Here is a 20,105-nt window from a genome sequence, read left to right on the forward strand (position 1 = left end):
CACAAACAACTAGACAGCATTCCTATAGCACCTAATTAAAACCACCGTGACTTTGAATATATGTGTTTTTCAACATATGGGGATCCGGATTGCTCATCATATGGAAACTTATTACAACGATATAGTTTTCTAATTTTTTTAACTCTTGGAATTATTAAGCCATTAAGTTAGTGGGGGGAGAGATTCTTCATAATAATATTGTAGTATAAATGTATGGGCTATATAAAATGTATCAGTTGCTTGTGAATAACAATACCACAATAAACATTAAACATGTATGATGTCAAAAAAGGATGAAATGAATGACATGAATATAGTATAGTATAATAATTAATGAGTTGCAAAATCCATGGTGAATATGATGATTGACAAGATATTTTTTACTGTGTCATAAAATAACTACAGATTAGGACATTAAAATAAAAATGTATCTATTACAATACATTCCTGGTGCTTTCTATTGTGTGTTTTGTTTTTTTTTGTTTTTGGTTTTTTTCGACTGGAACATTTTTGCATAATGTAAATGATTAAATATATGCAGTAAAAATTGTCCAGCATATCCACGCATCACCATTCAAAATCCCTTATTTTAAATGTGAGCTCAAATGCAAAATTGAATCTGCCTGTGCTGCATTTCACCAGCAGCATTGTTGAATTACAGTGTTTTATATAGAGCTGGCTGTATGAGCCAAGCGTTGAATACACTATAGGCAGAATAAAAACACCCAATGTGAAACATCCGCTTTGAAACCTTGACATGGTGACAAGGAAATGCCTTGCTCCTAACAGCTCTATTTATTGAATTGTAGCGAATATTCCTGGCAGCAGGACTTTAACCAAACCCAGACTGGAGCTCACATCTGCACCCAATCAGCACAGGAGAAAACTCCTCTGTTCCTTCTCTGTTCCATTTGTTCACAAAGTCCGGCATGAGGAAACTGAATGTTTATTTGAAGTAATACTTTGCTCTGAACTACTGGATGGAAATATTTCTGCATGCAGAATATGTTCTGGAGAATAATGAAGGATGTGATTTGTCCCTCTCCTTGTGCTACAATAACTTCACGCTGTTGGCGTAGCTGTAAAACACATATTGTACATATTTTAGCTTGCCTGTGCATGTGTCATTCAGCTTTTTCAACATGACCTAAAGCTGGTCTAAGACCTAACAGGCCCTGATGTTTTGTTATGCCAGCATTTCTTCAATTTATTTAACTTATCGTCGTCATAAATCTGCAATTTATGGTGATTTTATTGGAACACGACTGTGACATTAACGTACACTGATGCATGTAAAACAGAAAGGACACCACACATTTTTTTTATCAAATCCTTATTTTTATTAAATTGTTTTCAGTTCTGTATAACACTACAGGACACAATTCATTTTATTTACGTCACATATAAGTGTGTCGCCTGCACAAGCAAACAACCTGCTTCAGTTCTTTTAAAGACGATCCCCATGTCCAGCTATGTAATAAACAAAGTTCTTAGCAGTTACAGGATCAGTGATGGAAACTATCTACGTCAGTGATGCAAACCCATGCACACATGCCAGAGATGCACAGTACAGCACAATTATCTACATAGAGAATAAACCACAGAGACACACACATACACATACACAGAACATACACACATGCATTCACTTCAAATGAGGACTTACACAACCAACATGCAGCTCTGCACACCTGAGTGGCTGTGAAAATAATTAAGGAGAGATTATATGGCTAGTTGTGGATAATCACAAAAAAGTAAATAACACAAACATAAATGCAGAATTTGCTTTCTTTGAGTTTTTTTGTCTTGCATAAGACTTTAAACATAAGTGAATATTCACTTCTTCTTCTACACTGCACAAAATACCTTGCAGCATTTTTTTTCTCCTTAAACTAAAGCTTCCAGTCGTAGTGGTGGGTGTAAATGTTGGCACTGTCGTCATTTTGTGTCTGCACAATCACCAACTCCATTGGGAGCTAGGTGAAATTTGAATCACATCACTAGCGACTATTTATAAAACGTCCTCTCACATTTCCACGTCATGAAACTTGGCCTATAGATAGAAAAAAAAAGATTTGGCTCCACTAACGTTATCAATGTCATTAACAACGTGTCAAATAATAAAATATTAATGGCTTGTTAGAATTGCCCAGGAATGCATCTGTAAATACTGATCCATGCTTTTGGTCAACATTGAAATATCTCAATAAGTAAGTGCATTTTGGCTTTAAGTGAAATATTTATTATTAACTATTTAATTGTAAAGTTTATTTTCATGGTATTTCTTCAAAACCAATATTTCAACATGCACTAGAAGAAACAATCCACCCTAATGATACCCTAACGTTTGTTTTAGTGCTGCTGTGAAGTTTGTGGTTGAAATATATCAACAAAGAAAGGGCAAATGCTGGATCAATACTGGATTGTCAGAACATTTGAGACATTCATCTTTCTTTCAGGATGAACTGCAGTAACTTTGGTGATTGACTGATTTTCATTACACGCCATCATCAGGTCTAGTTATTCAACCCTGTCTCCAAAAATGACATTTCTGTGCAACTTAAGTGTAACCACGATCATGTTTTGTAGGAGTAAGAGTTTTTGAATGAATGAAGCCTTAAATTTATGTGGTGGTTAGGCTAAATGGTCAGACCCAAGACTCCAACAGGCCCTCAGTAAATAAAGATCAACTAGTTTTCAACTTGCTTACATGGCTCTATTTTAAAAAGTGTTTAAATGTGTACTTGAATAATATCTAATAACTCTCTGTTTGTAGCTGAAAACCTCTTCTGAATGAGCAGGTCAACCAATACTACCAGGTAGTACCATCAATAAAGTGACATCTTCTAAACTGAAAAGCAGGTTCTTACCATTCACATACTCCAGAAACTAGAACTATAGGAAGTCACTTGAAAGTCATCGAAATCCTCCTTTACGGCCAGGCAAGAAAAGTTTTGTTTAAAGGTAAATAAATATGTCGTGTCTGAACTTAATGTTAATTTTTCTTCTACTTAGCCAAAGCACAATCTTTCCCAGACCTTAGTCAAATGCTGTGAGAGTCTAAAAATAACTGTCTGATTGAATATTTTGGCAGAAAAATAATGTCTGGGAACATTATCAGTATCAAGATGCACATAGTCAGTGACTTGCAGTTTATGACTAATTGCCTGCAAAACCTACAACGTTCCCATCAGCCTCAGCTATACTTTGTGCAACTGAACAAATTTAGTGCTAGTAATTTTCAATGTGCAGCTAATAATATAAATATAGTAAAAAACTTGCTACAGTAAACATCAGCAGGAATGTTGAAAAAAAAATCAGATAGGACCTAATTAACCTGATTAAAGCAACAAAATCACTATAACAAAGTTGCATGTTTTTGCCTGTGATGTACATTTATTAGGCTCCTCTAAGGAGCTGAGCTGGCACACCACCCAAAGTGTGAAGACTCATACTGGGACTTGGTGATGATTCCAAGATAAAGCGATGTGATCTCATACCATACTGTTATATATCTCTTCAGGCTATTTCATAGATGAAAGCCAATTCATCCGCACTTTCTGTCACATGGTCCTCTCTTTTGCCAAGAAAAGAAATCCTTCACATTCTGCTCCCCATCTGAGGATAGTCACTCTCTCCTCCCCTTGTCCTCTGCCCTGTATTCCCTTTTTTCCTTCTCCTTCTTTTCTCCCTTCCCCTCTCTTCACCTCTCCTACCCCTGCCGTCTTTCATTTAAATATTTCATCCAGTTGTCTTGCGGCTTCTGCGGCTTGTCAAGTGTCATCTAGATCCCAGGGCCCGACACTAAAGTGGAGCACGGAAGTCATTTTTAGAGGCGTGTGTGCGAGAAAGAGCGACACAGAAAGAGAAAAGGAAAAAAGGGGTGGGTCGAGAAGGAGAAGCAGCCCGGCCGGGGTCTGAGACGTTGGGTGGTGATAAGAAGTGAAAAGGTGGAGGAGACATGGGAGTAATAACTAATGTACTTCCTGTGTACTTCCTTTCTTCTCCTGTCAAGCCCTCCTGCTGCCAACGAACCCCTCTCATCTTCAGCCTAAAAGATATAACTGATGTGTTATGTCTGTGTGTGTGTGTGTCTGTGTGTCTAAATGTACCAGAGAGAGCATGTGTGTGTGTGTGTGTGAGTGAACCTTGGGACATCTGAAATGTGGTGTAAAGGAGCTGGTCTGTGCATAAATGTGGAGGCGTACATTTGAGTGTCTGTCAAACTGATGGACAGACAGGTGATGTGTGTGTGTGTGTGTGTGTGAGAGAGGGAGAGAGAGAGAGAGCCTAACCGACAACTGGCGTGAAAGTCAAGTAGAGAGGAACGACATGAACAGATGCGAGAATGAGGAAGGACAGATGAGTGCTTCTACTTAGCAAAGAATGATGTGGTGGCTCCTTTAAACAGATGACTGTGTCTCTCATACCCAGGTATACTGTTGGCTTCGGTTGAGTTCAAAAGCACCGGATCACAACGAATGGTCTTCCCAATCTCTTCAGGAACCTGTCAAAGAAAGAAAGAAAAAAAAAACAAAACAAAGAGACGAGATTGTGACCATGCAGTACCAGGATGAGCCGCCTTTATGTCCTCACCTTAACATTGAATCTTGTAGTTTAGATTGTAGCTGTGAAAACATGACGACAAACACGTTTTGGCTTTTAACACATTTCTCCGTGCAGTGACAGGTACGCCCCCCCCCCCTCCCTCAAACCACCTGCCCCCCGCCTACCCAGCTTGACATGCGCTGCCTCCTGCTACAACACCATAAACCGCGGGTTAATACGTTCGGAGCGGTAAAATCACATCAACAGTACATCCAGATTTTCCCACACGGACGATCTCAGCATCCCAAGTGTAAATGAAAATCGTGCTTCTGTCGCTGCAGTGTGGGTTGACGGGGTGAGCGCTCTTTATGTTAAAAATAGAGAAAAGAAGAAGACAGCGGGGGGTTTGATGGAGAAAATGTGTAACCATGGTGTCCACTTGGACAAAGGTATTAACACATTACCTGTTTGCGTAACTGATTTTAGTAGTGTAAATGGTGTGAAATGCATTTTGCTGTTCACTGTACTTTTCTGCACAAACACAGAGTTAAACACAGCTCCAAATAACCAGGTCATTTTCAAACATGATGATTAACCCATTATGTCGGAGGCTACCTTTATGTTTGTGTCTTTCAGTTACTGATCGCTCTATCTCTATGTACTGGTGTTATGAGCACCATATTTGTGGCATTTGTGTTTTATACCATTGTCATCCGAAGATGACAGAAGAAGAAAGTTTGTATCCCATTGTTTTTTGTATTAAGGGGTCATACCTAAAAAAAAGTATTTGAACTATTTGGAATTTCGTAATTTTCTGCATTAAATATTCATCAAATCAAGTATTAACAAATATAATGTCCCCAAAATAATACTACTACTACTAATAATAATACTACCAAAAAAAAAAAAAAAATCTGAACTTTCATGTCTTTATTGAGCACAACCATAAAAACGTTGTAGAACTAGTGGAACAAGTATGTTATAATGACTTTGAAAAAGCTAATTTGAATCAGGTGTTACCAGGAAGAAACTTGTTTTGAGGGTGTGTGGAGCTACTTTAACTGACAAAATCCACTCCGATTTTTTGAGTTTGCTCTGCACAAGAAGAATGCGCTCATGTGAGTTATACCTAGCAAAAATGAACTTTCATAGGAATTTATGAACAAGAATTGTTGATTTACATAAAGCTGGAAAGGGTTACAAAGTGATGACAAAGACTTTGGGACTGTGGCTACTCTACCAAGAAGTGGGTGGCCAGTCAAAATGACTCCAAGAGCACTACAAACACTCATCCGTGAGATAAAGAAACAATCCAGAGTGACAACCAAAGATTTAAAGGCATAATTGGAACTGGCTAACATCAGTTCATGAGTCTACAGCACGTAAAACATTGAACAAGCAGGGAATCTATTGCAGGACACCACAAAGGAAGCTGCTGCTTACTAAAAAGAACATTGCTGCATGCCTGAAGTTTGCCAAAGAGCCCATTGACGTTACACAGCAATATTGGCAAAATATTTGCGGTGGAGGAAACAATATGATTTGGGTCTGCTTTGCTGCATCAGGACCTGGCCAGCTCACAGAGATAGAGGGGAAGATAAATTCCCAAGTGTATCAAAAAAATTCTTCAGCATAATGTGAGAATGTCTGTACATCAGCTGAAACTTTCTAGAAGAGCCACATCTCATGGATAAGACGTCCAAAGAATACGACAGAGCTAAAGCAGTTTTGTCAGGAAGTTAAAATTCCTCCTGAACGTTGTGCAGGTCTGATCTAAAGCTACAGGAAGAGTCAACCAGTTATTAATCCTTAGTATGAGAACCCTTAACCAAGGGTTCACATACTTTTCCCACTAGCACTATGAGGTTTTTTTGGTTGTTCTCAAAAAAAAATATATATAAATACTAAATAATACTCTTGACTTAGATGAAGATCAGATCATGTTTTATGACAGATGAATGCAGAAAACCATGAAAATCCAAAAGGTTCAAATACTTTTTCCTGCCACTGCATTTATTAATGGGTGAGCATGATAAGCATGCATAATTTTATGGGGTTGCTAATTAGATTCAGATCCATATCCACATCTCATCTGATAAACAGTACGTAAAAGCTTTGATTGATAGCTAATGTTACAGAAAATCAAACTTGCACAAAGCTCAGCACTACTGTTTTCTTGCTAAAGCAAAGATGATTGCTCTTGTGTAGGATATGTTTACAGATAGTTACATCTGTATTACCTGTCATTTTGAAAAACAACTGGTAATAACAATGATAATAATAATGCAAATATTTAATGACAGCTAGGTTTGAGATTAAAATAAATCTAAGCTTAGCGGCGTAAAGGGTTTGGTTCTTTTATTGTGCTGATTTAGTTTAGTATAAAACCCATTTATGCATCTCTTCTCTCTGTTTGAAAAGTGTTGTAAATAAACACAGATAAAGTTAATCAAGGGTTGGACTCAGTGTTGAAACATATACTGCTGCGCTTTTGCATTTTTTACAGGCAGCCAAATTTTTTTCCCAGAGAAACAGAGGTTTAAATGCTCATTAGCATTTAAAGCAACAGGTCATTCTGATCATTGCTGCCACAGACAGGTTTAGAAAGGTGATGTGCTGCTTCAGTTACAAGCATGTGACAGACATGTCGCCTGAGGGAACTTTGTGGAAAAAAAGTAAAATATGTCACATTTAAAGTCTTCTAATCTTTTAATATTTGAAGCCTTGTTTTTGGAGTTGTATATTAATGACAACACTATAATTTACTTATAACCATTAATTATGAAAAGAGAAATATATATATTTTTATAAAAGTAGGGTTAAGTGTGTGGGTAAAAATATATTTTAAAATTGCATTACAAATAAACACAATGATGATATCTTAATAACAAATAATAAAAAACAAATGTCCTATGCAAACATTATGAATCTCTTTTCATTTGTCTCATGCACACACACACACACACACACACACACACCACACATCTAACAGACCTATGTGTTTCTGTGTGCATAAGGTTTCTGTTCCGCTTGCCAGGCTGCTCACTGACCCCCCATATGTGTGTTTGACCTTTCAACTCTGTGCTTCCCCCCTCAGGAGGCCTTGCTCTCTGATGCACCTTTGTACATTGACACACACCACACACACACACACACACACACTGATCTGTCCTTTAGGCGTGGGGATTTAGACTTGCGTGGCCAACTCCGGTCAGGCTTGTGGTCATCCTCAGTAACAGATAAAAGGATATATCACTTCCTCAATCCCCAAAACCACAAATGTGTGTCCTGCTGGACACACACACACACACACACACACACACACACACACACACACACACACACACACACACACACACCAGGCAATGAGCTCCTGAGTCCCCAGCTTAGCACTTGATCCTCTCTCTGGGAGGTTGACACTTCAGAGGGAAAGCCTGTACAAACTGCTCCGGACTACCCCCCCCCCCCCCCCACACACACACACACACGTTGAGACTCTTTACATAACATACACTAGATCTCTGTGAGAGTCTGAGAACTTCAGAGGACTGTTCATGGTGATCTGCTGGTCAGCATCTGTTCAACGTCGCGGACGCTGCTTCTTATTTCCTCAACCATCAGTCATCATGGCCGCAGATGAAAAGCCACATTTCAGTGTTTGAGATGTAGGGGACACATGAAGAAAATCCTCCGTGTCACTAAATATCCTAAAGCTTCAGCTCTTCCCTCTCTGAAGAAGTGGAAAATCATTTGAGCAATACTGACCTCTCCTCACACGTCCCCCGAGGTAGGGCAGATTGTCAGCCGTTTTAGTCCAGCAGCGAAGCGCCAATTCAGACAGGCGTGGAGCAGACGTGGTGCCGACTTCACATGTCAAGTCAGCTAGCATCTTTGCGTGGGCCTAAGGGCACCCTGAACGCCAGTTTGCAAGGGAGAAGCCGTGGCCAGTGCACCACAGGGCGCCTGCATTTAGCACAGTATCATATCTGCTGCGCATGCAGAGGTGGGGATGTTGTGCATATGGCTTATGGATGTCGGCTCGACGTGAGGACAGTGTGAGTTTATGCTCACACAGAGACACACATGCAGTACAAGTACATGAAATACTACAGCCCATTTTAACTGACAGATATTTCTCTCATGATCTTATCATATAGTCAAAGCTTTTCTCTATGAATAGTTAATCTACATCATATGATAAGCTCTAACCTAAACCTTACCACATTGCACACTCGTACTGTACACACTCAGCTCGTTTTCTTACACTGGAACAGGTTAACTCGTGTACGCAGTATCAAACATCTCTTGTGTCACATCAGGGTCTCTCATAAGTGAGACAGCGTCAGCGTTGTCAGAGAGGACAAATGTGTGCTCATCCTCTCTCTCTCTCTTCCGCCGCTTTTTTTTTTTCTTTTCAGTGCGTCTCTCTATCGCCATTAAATTCATCCGTCTCTCTTTCCATTTAGCAGGTATCTTTTACAGGGCGGCAGTGGATGTGCGTGGAGGAGGGAGGCTTCGGCATAACAGCAGGGAGAATGTCACAGTAAGATAAACACCGGGCGCAGCTGAAGTGGCTTTGGGCTGACATGACAAGAGTATCGGTCCGTGATTTGTATCCAGTGAAGCTCTCAGCGTGGAGTGGCTCCCACGCATGTGCTATACATCCTGAAATATACAGCATTTGACTCCTGAGTGTTTCTGTAACCTAGTACTATCATATTGAAATATCTTCTAGCAACAGTAGGATGCTAGAAGAGCTAATATGGAGTTTTTACTGTACTGATCCATCAGAACCTCTCAAAAAGAAATCCAGTTTGACTAGCACATTGGGACATTACAAGTATAGAGATCTGCTGCAACTGTTGTGTAAAGACAGATTCCCATGGACTCTGCCACGTATCCGTGCACTTTAATGCAAGTGGCCAGTGAGAAAAGTGGTAAGAATAGATAGTAAGAAGCCAAGTATTTTTCTCTCTACTGACAAGGTAACAAGTATTATATGTGAACATTAAGGGCAACTTTAGCAGTACAAGTCAGACTTCAGGTGGGTTGGATGTAAAAGGAAAGACACAAATTATTACAACATACATTTTATATATATCACCTACAACACTCGTTCTATTGGTTATAACATCACTGTGCTGAAAGGCTGAAAACCTCACCATAACCATACGTATTCTGAAGAACAAAGGCGAACGGCTATGACCCAAACTGCCAGCAGTAAACAACCACCGCAGCTCACAGCCGTACTAGTTAAACTTTGACCTACTGTGCTTCCTGTAGTCGTGCGCTCTCACAGTTTTCCTGTGCAATGACAATGAGTTTTCCTTTAAAGAGAGGCCTCAGGTCTTAGAGTCTGGAGAGCACTTCAGGCAAGCCAGACAGATTCAGTACTTGTTAACGTGTTAGCTTATAAATGTCATTGCCTGCAGAGCTGGATGAGAATCACTCCTGAGGCTTGGTTGGTAGTTAAGGCAACTTTGAGAGCCTGTTATTGTTGCAGGACAACATTTATTTGAGATGGCAAGCTTTATTTTGAGAAGAAATAATACACATACTGTAGCATCCTCACAATGATCTCAATAAATTTAGTAAAATCTCATCGAGATTATGCAGTTTTTGTAAGGAACGTAATGTGACAGATGAATTATGTTCTGATAAAATACAAAGTGCAACATTTATTAATGTACCTAGAGTCAGAAGTCCAATGTACAGTCTTGATGATTGTAACACCACAGACCTCAGTTCCGTGTGTGCTTGGGTTTATGCCGCAAAGGCACGTTAATAAACATGTCGAGTGTGAAGTGACGTTTTTTCTCTGTTAAGCCAAACCAGAACTTTCCATAACGTTCACCAAATGTGGTGAGCACTCTGGTCAGACCAACTGAATGCTTTATTGCAAAACTGGATATTTTGAAAAAACAAAACGAAACAAAACGTAGCAACAATTTTCATGTTGAGAATAAAGGTATTTAGATAGATAGATAGATAGATAGATAGATAGATAGATGTTATTGTCAAAATATCCTCATCATGTGGACAGAGATGTGTCTGCAGTCACAGTTTAGATAGAAAAGAAAAATGTGCAACACCCAGTGTATGAAAACCCAAAAGGGTTTGTTACCAAATGAATCTGGTATTAATTCACTGATTTTACAACACCACCTCTCAATGATTCACACACTCTCACACACACGCACAGAAAGAGAACACATGCATTTCACATGCAATATGCAAAAATATTATGACTGAAATATGCATATGTTTAACAAAGTATGCTTAAAAAAACAACTAATTGTGTTCCATAAAAGATTTTGGCATATCTACCTGCTTGTAAGACTTAATTTATTATTCTATGTTTTTAATATACAGTAGAGTCATTATATGACTCATTAGCATCATTACCACTGGTTTGTTTTTTCTCCTCACAGGCCTGAGTGACTGTAATTTACAATTTGTCAGAAGCCCAATAAAGTGCCCTGCGTACTTAATAAACCATCTTATATTGGGGTGAAATGGTATCAGTGTTGGAAAACAAACTCATTTTAACTATTTTAGTTGAGCCAATAAGATTGGAGAATATTGGGGAGACTGGAAAATAAGGGAATAATTAAAATTGAATGTTTTTTTTTTTTGTTTGTTAAGAATATAATAAAAGGTTAAATTCATGCACACATGTCTGAAGTAGAATTAATGGTTTAGCAATAGAAGTAAAAATAAAAATAAATACAACAAATAAATTAAGCACTGGTTAACTAATGTCACTAATATTTGTGGCCAGGAGAAACTGTTCTATTTCCAATAATTTAGCCTTTAGGTAAATATGTTTTAAGAAATGTCAGTATGACTACATCACTCTTTCTTCGCCCTTGTCTTACGTACTTTGTTTCATTTTTTAACTCAGCTTCATTCCTCTCCTGAATTCCCTTTTGCACCATCTGATTTTCTCTTTTTACTTGCCTGTAATGATGCCTTCTCTCTTTCTGTCCTTGTACTGTCTTTCTACCTTCCTGGAAGTGATTGGTGTGTCTGAAGGGAAGAAGGGATGGTTGGGAGAGGCCGTAACATTTCCATGTTGAGCATAATTAATGAAAGCAGCCTGTTCCAATTTAAGAGGCTTATTAATACAACAAATACATCACAGTGTATAGTGGACAATCTCTCTGTCTCTTTAGTTTTTTTAATGATAAGAAATCTTCTTAGACAGATTTGTTTCTGCACTTACACAGAACAAAACTACTCCAGGTTTTGTCTTTACGCTGACGATTTGCTCATTTACTTCCACAATGTAAAACTGTAAAATTGGTTTTCAAAATGAAATCAAATAGCACATACATTTGATGTCATTATTAGTCTAAAATATTTTTTTTTACATAACTGTAACATCACGAACCAAGATTAAGTTAGGAAAAACTATTGATACTGGGAACAGCGCATCACTTTCTCATATGGGGCCTGAGTGTCAATCCATGTTGGCAATACATTTAACTCTAACAGCTCTGACTTCTGTGGAAATATCATTTTAATTCCTTTTTAAAATTGTTGCAGATCTGCGTAGCCCAGATGTCTAATCTAGTTTCCAAATATTTAACCTTTATTTATTTATGGCAATTTCCCAGGATCTCCTCTCTTTTGCAGGAACACCCTGGTCACACATCTTGATGGTGCCCAGTACAACTACAGTTTAACCTGTAGCCAAAGGGCAGATCCACTGGAGCAGTAAGCACCAAGCTCAAGGGCACTAAAGTGATATTGATGAAGGAGGGGCAAGCTCTTGCTTTTTCACTTTTACAGATTTATGCTGCCAGACTGGAAAGACTGAACTAGGTACTGGTCAGATGTTTTTCAAACCATTAGGCCATCACTCCCCCTAGTACTAGTATTTACAGTGAATGCTAGTGTCGCTGCTATTACAACCACTGCTACGGCACCACAAATAATAACATACTAAGTAATTGATAAAAAATGGGCTGAACTATGATCGTGTCTTGTCTATACACTTTGAATGTGTAAAGAAATTTCACAATGTCTCTTTGTGGAGCCACAAAATCAGAGCCTACAAAAGGTTAGAAAAAAAAAAAAAGAAACGGCTGTGTTTTTGCCGCACAGTGCTTCAAATAAATAAGATAAAGAAAAACAGGTAACTGGTCTTTTTGTTTTATTTAAAGAGGAACTCCCCAGGGCTCAACGAAGCCCTGGTGGTCCCTGAACCTGACTTTGAGAAACCACTGTTTTCGAGCAGTGTAACCAATGAAGTACAGTAATGGAGTGTAGTGGCCTGAAGTGTAGCTATGAAGTCTTCCCTAATGACTCTAGCACATGTGTGTCTGGCTTTCAGCCCTCTCATTAACGTCACTGGACACTGTATACTCTGCGGCTGAGTGTGTGTGTGTGTGAGAGAGACAGAGAGAGACAGAGAGAGACATTGCAGTTTGCCAGTATAGCAAGGCTTAGAGTGTAGCGGTGATCTCATCTCCTCTTAAGTTTTCTTACCCTGTGGCTGCGTGAGTGTGTGTTTACGTGCTCATACTGAATACTACATGCAGAGGGCTATTCTTTACGCACAGGTGAGGTATGTCTTTTATTCTCCAGCAGCTGGAAGGATGTAATGTATTTCCTCACCTTTTATAGAAGGTAGCTTCCTTTTACTTCATTTTTCACCGAAGATTAAATGTTTAGTAAATGTTTATATTTCTTTTTTTTTGTTGTTGTTGTTGTTTCACTTACAGATGTTGCAACTCCAGTTTATGAATCAGCGAGGCCTGTGTGTGTGTGTGTGTGTGTGTGTGTGTGTGTGTGTGTGTGTGTGTGTGTGTGTGGTAAACAGGGTGGTTTGCTCTGTGGAAGAAGGAATTTCCCCCAGCAGTCCCCATCAGTAATAGTGCCTGTAATGAGCTGCAGCTGTCAGCGTGGTTTCCGCACACACATGCACACAAAACACACACACACGTACGCAGTAAGAAGGAAGCAGTGACTCACTCAGCAGTGCGCCATCACACTGCATGCTGATAAACAGTGTAACATGCATCAGACATTAGACACAAACATTTCCTCCGAAATACCTAGTCCTTCTAAAAATATCCCGAGTCTGTGAATTTACGTTACAGTTTATGACTTCTCGTAAAACTAAAAACATTTTGGACTATTTAAATATCAAAATCCATCTGTTCTGTCTGTTTTCTGTTGTTTTACAGTGTTTATTTTAATAAAAACCTATTTCTCGCATGCACTGCTGCAGTCTATTTTACTCCCATCTCCTACACCTTCTACCTTCAAATCCAACAATCCAGACGCAGGATGTTCTAAAGGTGACTCCCCTACACATTTCAATGAATCTGTAGTTTTGTTGTGGGTCCTATAGGAGCCACAAAGTTCAAACTGTTCCAAAAATCATGACACATGTCAGAAGAGCTGTGAGAGGGAAATGGCACATCCTGTTTGTTCTCTGACACCAAACTGTAAAACCTACTTAGTTACTAATGTTTTGTTCAATCAATGTTTATTCTACATTTGTAACTGGCTGTTATTTTTCATGCAGCTCTACTGCTTCGCAATTTCCAAATAATGCATTTAGAAGTCATGTAACATGACAACAGAAAGGGTTCAGCGTCTGTGTTCTTCCTAGTGGGCTTTAACAACATGAGAAAGCAGAAACACTGGTTTATTTTGAAAATCTTCTACAGCAGTGGAGGCTGTTGGATCCCACACAACGAGCAGTTCAAGCCGTTTTCAAGAAAACCAAGAATTAACTTCCACATATCTTAAACCTTCCTTGCTGCTGACATTTTACTTAGTAATGTTGTTTGGAGGATTTTAATGAAATTAAGACAATAACACGAGCATACGGCTGGTTGTTTTGATTTTATTACTTTGACTATAACTGAGACCAATCACGACAATTCTTTGTCATTTCTTCTCACGATGGAGTTTGTTCATTCCTACCTTAAGGTGTTGAGTCTTCATTTTTGTGTTTTTTAAATCACATTTTAACAAAATAGATACGGCAACTTATAATATCACATAAACTACAGAATTGCTGACTTCTTCTACTTTTTGTTTTACTTGCATTTGCACAGGTTAGAACGCCTCCCTGCAGCTTGACTGGCACTGACCTATCAGGCTCTCCAGCAAGTAATTCTGCTAATTCTCCCTCTAACACTGCAAAATCAAAATACAAAGAAAATTCATAAAAGCAGCACTTCTAATCAGCCCAGAGAGCCGCAGCTTTGTGTTTCCACTGACCCGGCCCTGTGTGACCTCTGCCAATTTTTATGTCATTTCACTCTAACTTTGTAGATCAGACTTTAATTTTGAAGTGCGGACCACGGGACAGTGATGAATAGGCTACATCAAGGAGGGCTTAAATTACCCTTCTCCCTAGTGGCAACACTGACCGCAAAGAGAGGTGTGTGTGCATGCGTGTGTGTGTGTGTGTGTGTGTGTGTGTGTGTGTGTGTGTGTGGTGACCTAGTAACAGCAGACAGAGAAAGAAAGAGGGCTGGTCAGCACTTGCCCTCTCAACCCTGCTAGCTCCGCAGCACACCCAACAAGGCAGGAGGGAGGGAGGACACTGGGGAGTGAGGGAGGAAGGGAGGCAGAGAAAGAAAGAGAGGGAGCATCCACTCTGTCTTTTTCAGCTTCTCTTGTCAATGCCTTGTCTAGTTGTTGTTGGGAGTTTGTAACTTCTAAAGTTATTTGAGGAGAATCTAACCCTGGCCTCCTTTTCTCTCTCTCTCTCTCTCTCTCTCTCTATGCAAATTATTTTTTGAAGGGAATACCACCAGCAGCGGTCTGTGTTAGGGAAGATGGGTTTTGGAGGTCATTCAGATATCGACAAAACCTTAACGCTACAGAATAAAACAGTCTGTCTCTAATTGTGGTGAGCAAGGTGGGAGGGTTTGGCTAGGAGCCACAGGCACGGCCTGAGGCTAAGGAGAAGAAAATCAAAAAACAGGGCGACAAAAATCAGATTTCAGGGAGGAACAAAACTTACAAAATCAGACAAGACAGGACAGATATGGCCTTTGTTTAACCAAAAATACTAAGGGAGTGTCAACTGGTGCTATGATGTTTTACACTTATTAGTTATTATATATATGTATATATTACTTAAGCATGTTTGTGTTGAAGTTGTCCACGCACTCTAACCAGGTGCCTCGTTTTATAAACTTTCTTGTATTTATCAGTCACTGTCCCACTTTTTGTCCTGAAACGTGCGGTCATGCTGAGATGAAAAGGAGCTCGGGGCTGTGCCAGAGATTACCAATTAGGGGGCATGCAGTATATGATACTATTATTTTCTTTTTTATAAAAACTCCCCCCCCCCCAAAAGGCTGCTCTGTCTGTGCGTCCCTCCTCCCCCTTGGCTCTTTATCCACTCTACTAGAAACCAGTGTGCCGTGAAGCCGGTGCGCCACGCCGCCTCTCCACACCAAAGTGATTGTTGCAGAAGAAGCACAAGAAAAAAGAGAAGGGGTGGGGGGGGTGGGCGTACATCGCGCATGTCGTGGAGTGGTGGGGCTCAGAGATAAATCACATTAGTTGTGCTCTAAACCTCCCCGTGTTTCTACTGAACCGAACGCACCTATCGGAAATAAGTAAGGCCTATTGTGGACTGTGAAGTCCACGCAGCTACACTGCGGTGGTGGAACTTCCAAACTTGCATTTATTGATCATATTTCTGAGACGAAAATGTGTGATGGAAGCTTAAATGATATTTAATTTTGAGGAAATGTATGTTTTTGCAACCAAAACTCCTTCTTATAAAGTGCTGCATATTCACGTGTATGCGCTCGCGTCTGTGCACAAAAACTTCGGCCAATTTCGACTTCATCTTGGCTCCTCACTCCTAAATAACAGTACCACAAAACTACAGCATCGAATGTGGACTCACCCCCTGCGTGGGTGAGTCGCCTTGCCACGCCGTCCGCGGAGAGAGGCTGTGTGAGCTCCGACTTGTGCGTAAAGACAGAAGCGGCACAAAGCAGAGGCGAGGTCCCCCCGGTTCCCTCGCCACAGGCTTGCTTTTACCACACGCAGACACAAACACACACACACACACCAGCCTCAATACTAAGGGAACACCGATATAAATTACTGGCCTATATGCGTAAAACAGATGTCACACGCACACAGGAGCCTGTGTGCGTCTTGACCAGCAGGTGCGTGCGTTGTGTGCGTGAGGACATTATAAGTTCTGTTTAATTGCTGCTGGAAGTGTTTTTTTTTTTTTTTGTTCATAGTCTTCATCACTTGTGTGTGTAGCTCATTTTCCTTCAGCCCAGAAGCTCAAACAGAAGTCATCCACGTCGGCCGTCGTAATATGTCTGTGTGTGAGGGTTCCTTTACAGAGTCCACCATCCTATAAATCCAGCAAATTCTAATATGTCACCGCAGATTTCTTCCTCTATATGATGCATATTGTTTTTTAGAGGGAACAACTAAATCAGTTCTCATCACCAGCGTGGCTCCAATCAGTTGTGAGCGATCAAAGACTGGAGAGTTAAATGAGATCAGCCATCCACTGTAATATTTACCCCATGTGCCCACTGTTGACTCTCTGAAGATATGTATATATATGTTATTTATTTTGTAGTGTTGCTGTTTTCTTGTGCGGCCCATTCAATTCTAAAATTAGGGCGATTTGATCTGGTATTTTCCTTTAATTGTTTTAATTTAAAACTGGCAATTACCGTTTAAGAAAAAAAAAACAGGAAACAACTTGTGCGTCGTGCGCAAAAAAACTAAGAAATAAAATAAAGTTCAATAATATAAAGTTGTGAGTTGAAACTAAAGTCAGACAACTTAAACTAATCATGCATAATAATTCAGTGGGGTTATCACATTTACAGTAAACTGCATAAACGGACCCTGAATTAGACTGGATAACTTAGATTCCAGATGGATACGTTGGTCACATTAGCAGTTCTTACACTAAATGACGCACAGTTGTACCTTTCAAAAAGCGTGTTGAATACGTTTTTTGTAACACAGCTTGGTGTTTTCTGGGTGTTGTAAACACAGAGCAACATTTTAAAGTGTTCTGGAAAGTTTTATTTCAACGTTTAAATACTGTGTACTTTGAATAATCAGCGTGACACTGTCTCTCTCTCTCTCTCTCTCTCTCTCACACACACACACACACACAGACAGACAGACAAGTACACGTCATTGAGTCGATAAACAATTTTAAAAACCTGACGTTATTTTAAACAGAGTCATTCTCAAAGTGAACACGAACATTTCCATCATCTGTTCTATTTCGTTAAAACACAGAAGATATTGAAAAGGAACAAGCTAAATATGTCTCCATGTGCACATGGCGAAATCAAAACCTTACATGAAAACAAAGTCTTGGGAGTAACTGAACTGTTTGGTGGTTGAGTCATATGATCTGATATCCACACAGCATGTTTTTGTTTAGTTTTTTAAGGAATCATATTTGTGTTGTTGTTACTTTAGTGGTGTTATTTCACTTTGCACTGTAAATGTTTTATTGACCATCAGGCTCACGCGTAAAAATGCGCATTGGAAGTCTCTCAACACACATCTGTCACAGTCTAAAGACACTGTGCGCTTTTCCCTATCTTAACCCAGTTCACCAGCAGACCGGCATGAACCAGTACCTATTGTAAATCCGAATCTTCACGACTTAAAACCCACAGTGCACATCAAAATGAAACCCGTCGAACATGTTGTGTCGGATTACACGACTTTAAAGGGCAGAAAGAATTATTTTGTGTTAATACCCATGAGTTTCGCATTCATGTGTTTGGCAACTGTATAAATCAAATCCCCCCCACCACCACCCCCTCCTTCCCCTCTCCCCCAGACGTATCCCTATAAAGTCGTGCCTGCTGTATGTCTATATCCCTAATAGCGAATACAATGTGCCTGATTCAGCCACGACTGGTCGAAAGGCACGAGAGTGGAAAGAGTTCCGCTTTCAGAAAAGATCAACTAATGTCTCTCCAGATGTGCTGCGCCGACATGAAACCGTCTGAGGAGGCAATTTCCATTTAATTCAACATCTTAAGGACGTTTTAAAAAGTAAAATAAATATATTTAATGAGCAATGTCTTAATTCGCATGTATGAAATATTTGTGGACCCAACTTCATTTATACTTTATACAATGCAAGTTTCAACACAAACTCCCAATTTCAATTATTAAATAACTTTCTTATAATAAAACAATAATCTATAAAATTGCTGCTGATCGAGACGCACACATGGTTTTTGCCTGGCTGCCCTCGGTTATAGTTAAGATTAAAGTCGTTTTTTCCTGAACGTAATCATACTGAAATGACTTTTAAGATTTTTTTAAATTTAGAGTTAAAACACCGGAACTCCCTCTGTGGTTACATTATAGGTTTTGTAAAGTTTCAGACTGAGAAAAAAAGGTAAAATAAGTATCCCCATGTCTCTGGATGCAGCGTTTTTCTAGTAGATTTTTTGGGGGAAATAAAATAAAATGCTGGCGCCACGAGAGACAAGAAACAGTCGGACTCCACGTTTGGGAAAGGAAATGCCCAAAAAAGAAATAAAAAAGCTCAGCGCGCTCGTTGACGGGCTTTTCAGAAAGTGGACTGTGTCAGTCTGATGGAGAGGAGAGCTCTACATCGGCCGCGAGCGCGCGCAAGAAGTGCGTGTGTGTGTGTTTGAGTGTACACCCTGGGGTGGGAGGGGGTGTTGTACTATCGCTAGGAATGTGAGCACGGCAGTTGTGTGTGTGTGTGTGTGTGTGTGTGTGTGTGTGACACTGATGGATGCGCCAATGGAAAGACGGACAGATGCTTGGGCGGATCTAACAGCGTGCAGCGGTGGAGCGGCGCTCACAGTCGCGGCGAGATTAGGGCGAAAACATCGTCGATCGGCGGAGAACCACCACCAATCAACCAATCCTCCCACCGAGCCCGGTGAGACGGAGGACGGACTGACACACTCATCGGTTCGCCCGAAGGAGCGACGCTGGCTGCAGGGGAAAAAAAGAAAAGGGACGAGGAGACCTGCTTCCGTCGGCGGAACCGAGCAAGAGAGCGGTTTCTCCGGCTTTTGACGAGCGTGAGAGACGCAGCGCGGCCGCGCCACATCTGGCGCACAAGGAGACAGGAGGAGAGAGAGACAGAGAGAGAGAGAACGACCGCCTCTGGCGACTCACCTTTTTACTGCCCTCTCCAGTTGTTCCGCGACCCCTTTTATGCTTTGTTTTCACCGCCGCGAAGGCACGAGTTCCACCCCGAGGACTGCCTGAAAAAAAAACAACAACAACAACAACACAGGACATCATCTGTTATTGACCAAGTCAAGTGAATCAAAAAAAAACAAAAACTAACAAAACAACAACGACAAACTTTTCATCTTAAGAGAAAAAAAGGGGAGGAACGGCATCTACAGTAAATATCAGAGTAACTAACTAGGAGGGAACTTACCTGTGAAGAAAAGAAAAAGTCTTTTATTCCACTGAGGGGGTTTTTGCGCCTCTTCAGTCACTTAAGGCGCAGGAAGGAGAGCGCAGCGCAGTGTTGGGAAGACACATCTGACTCGTGTGGCTGTTTT

At 40.2% G+C, this 20,105-nt stretch overlaps 1 long non-coding RNA gene across 1 annotated transcript; it reads right to left on the minus strand.

Annotated features, from left to right (window-relative positions):
• Positions 1-2,053: 2,053 nt before the first annotated feature.
• On the minus strand, positions 2,054-20,105 carry LOC113174422. Its single transcript, XR_003299905.1, has 3 exons — positions 19,979-20,105; positions 19,708-19,796; positions 2,054-4,507 (listed from the first exon to the last, which is right to left on the minus strand). It is a non-coding gene; the product is annotated as an uncharacterized LOC113174422 (long non-coding RNA).

Source organism: Anabas testudineus, chromosome 3 (genome assembly GCF_900324465.2).
Source record: "Anabas testudineus chromosome 3, fAnaTes1.2, whole genome shotgun sequence".
In the NCBI taxonomy this organism is placed as follows: domain Eukaryota; kingdom Metazoa; phylum Chordata; class Actinopteri; order Anabantiformes; family Anabantidae; genus Anabas; species Anabas testudineus.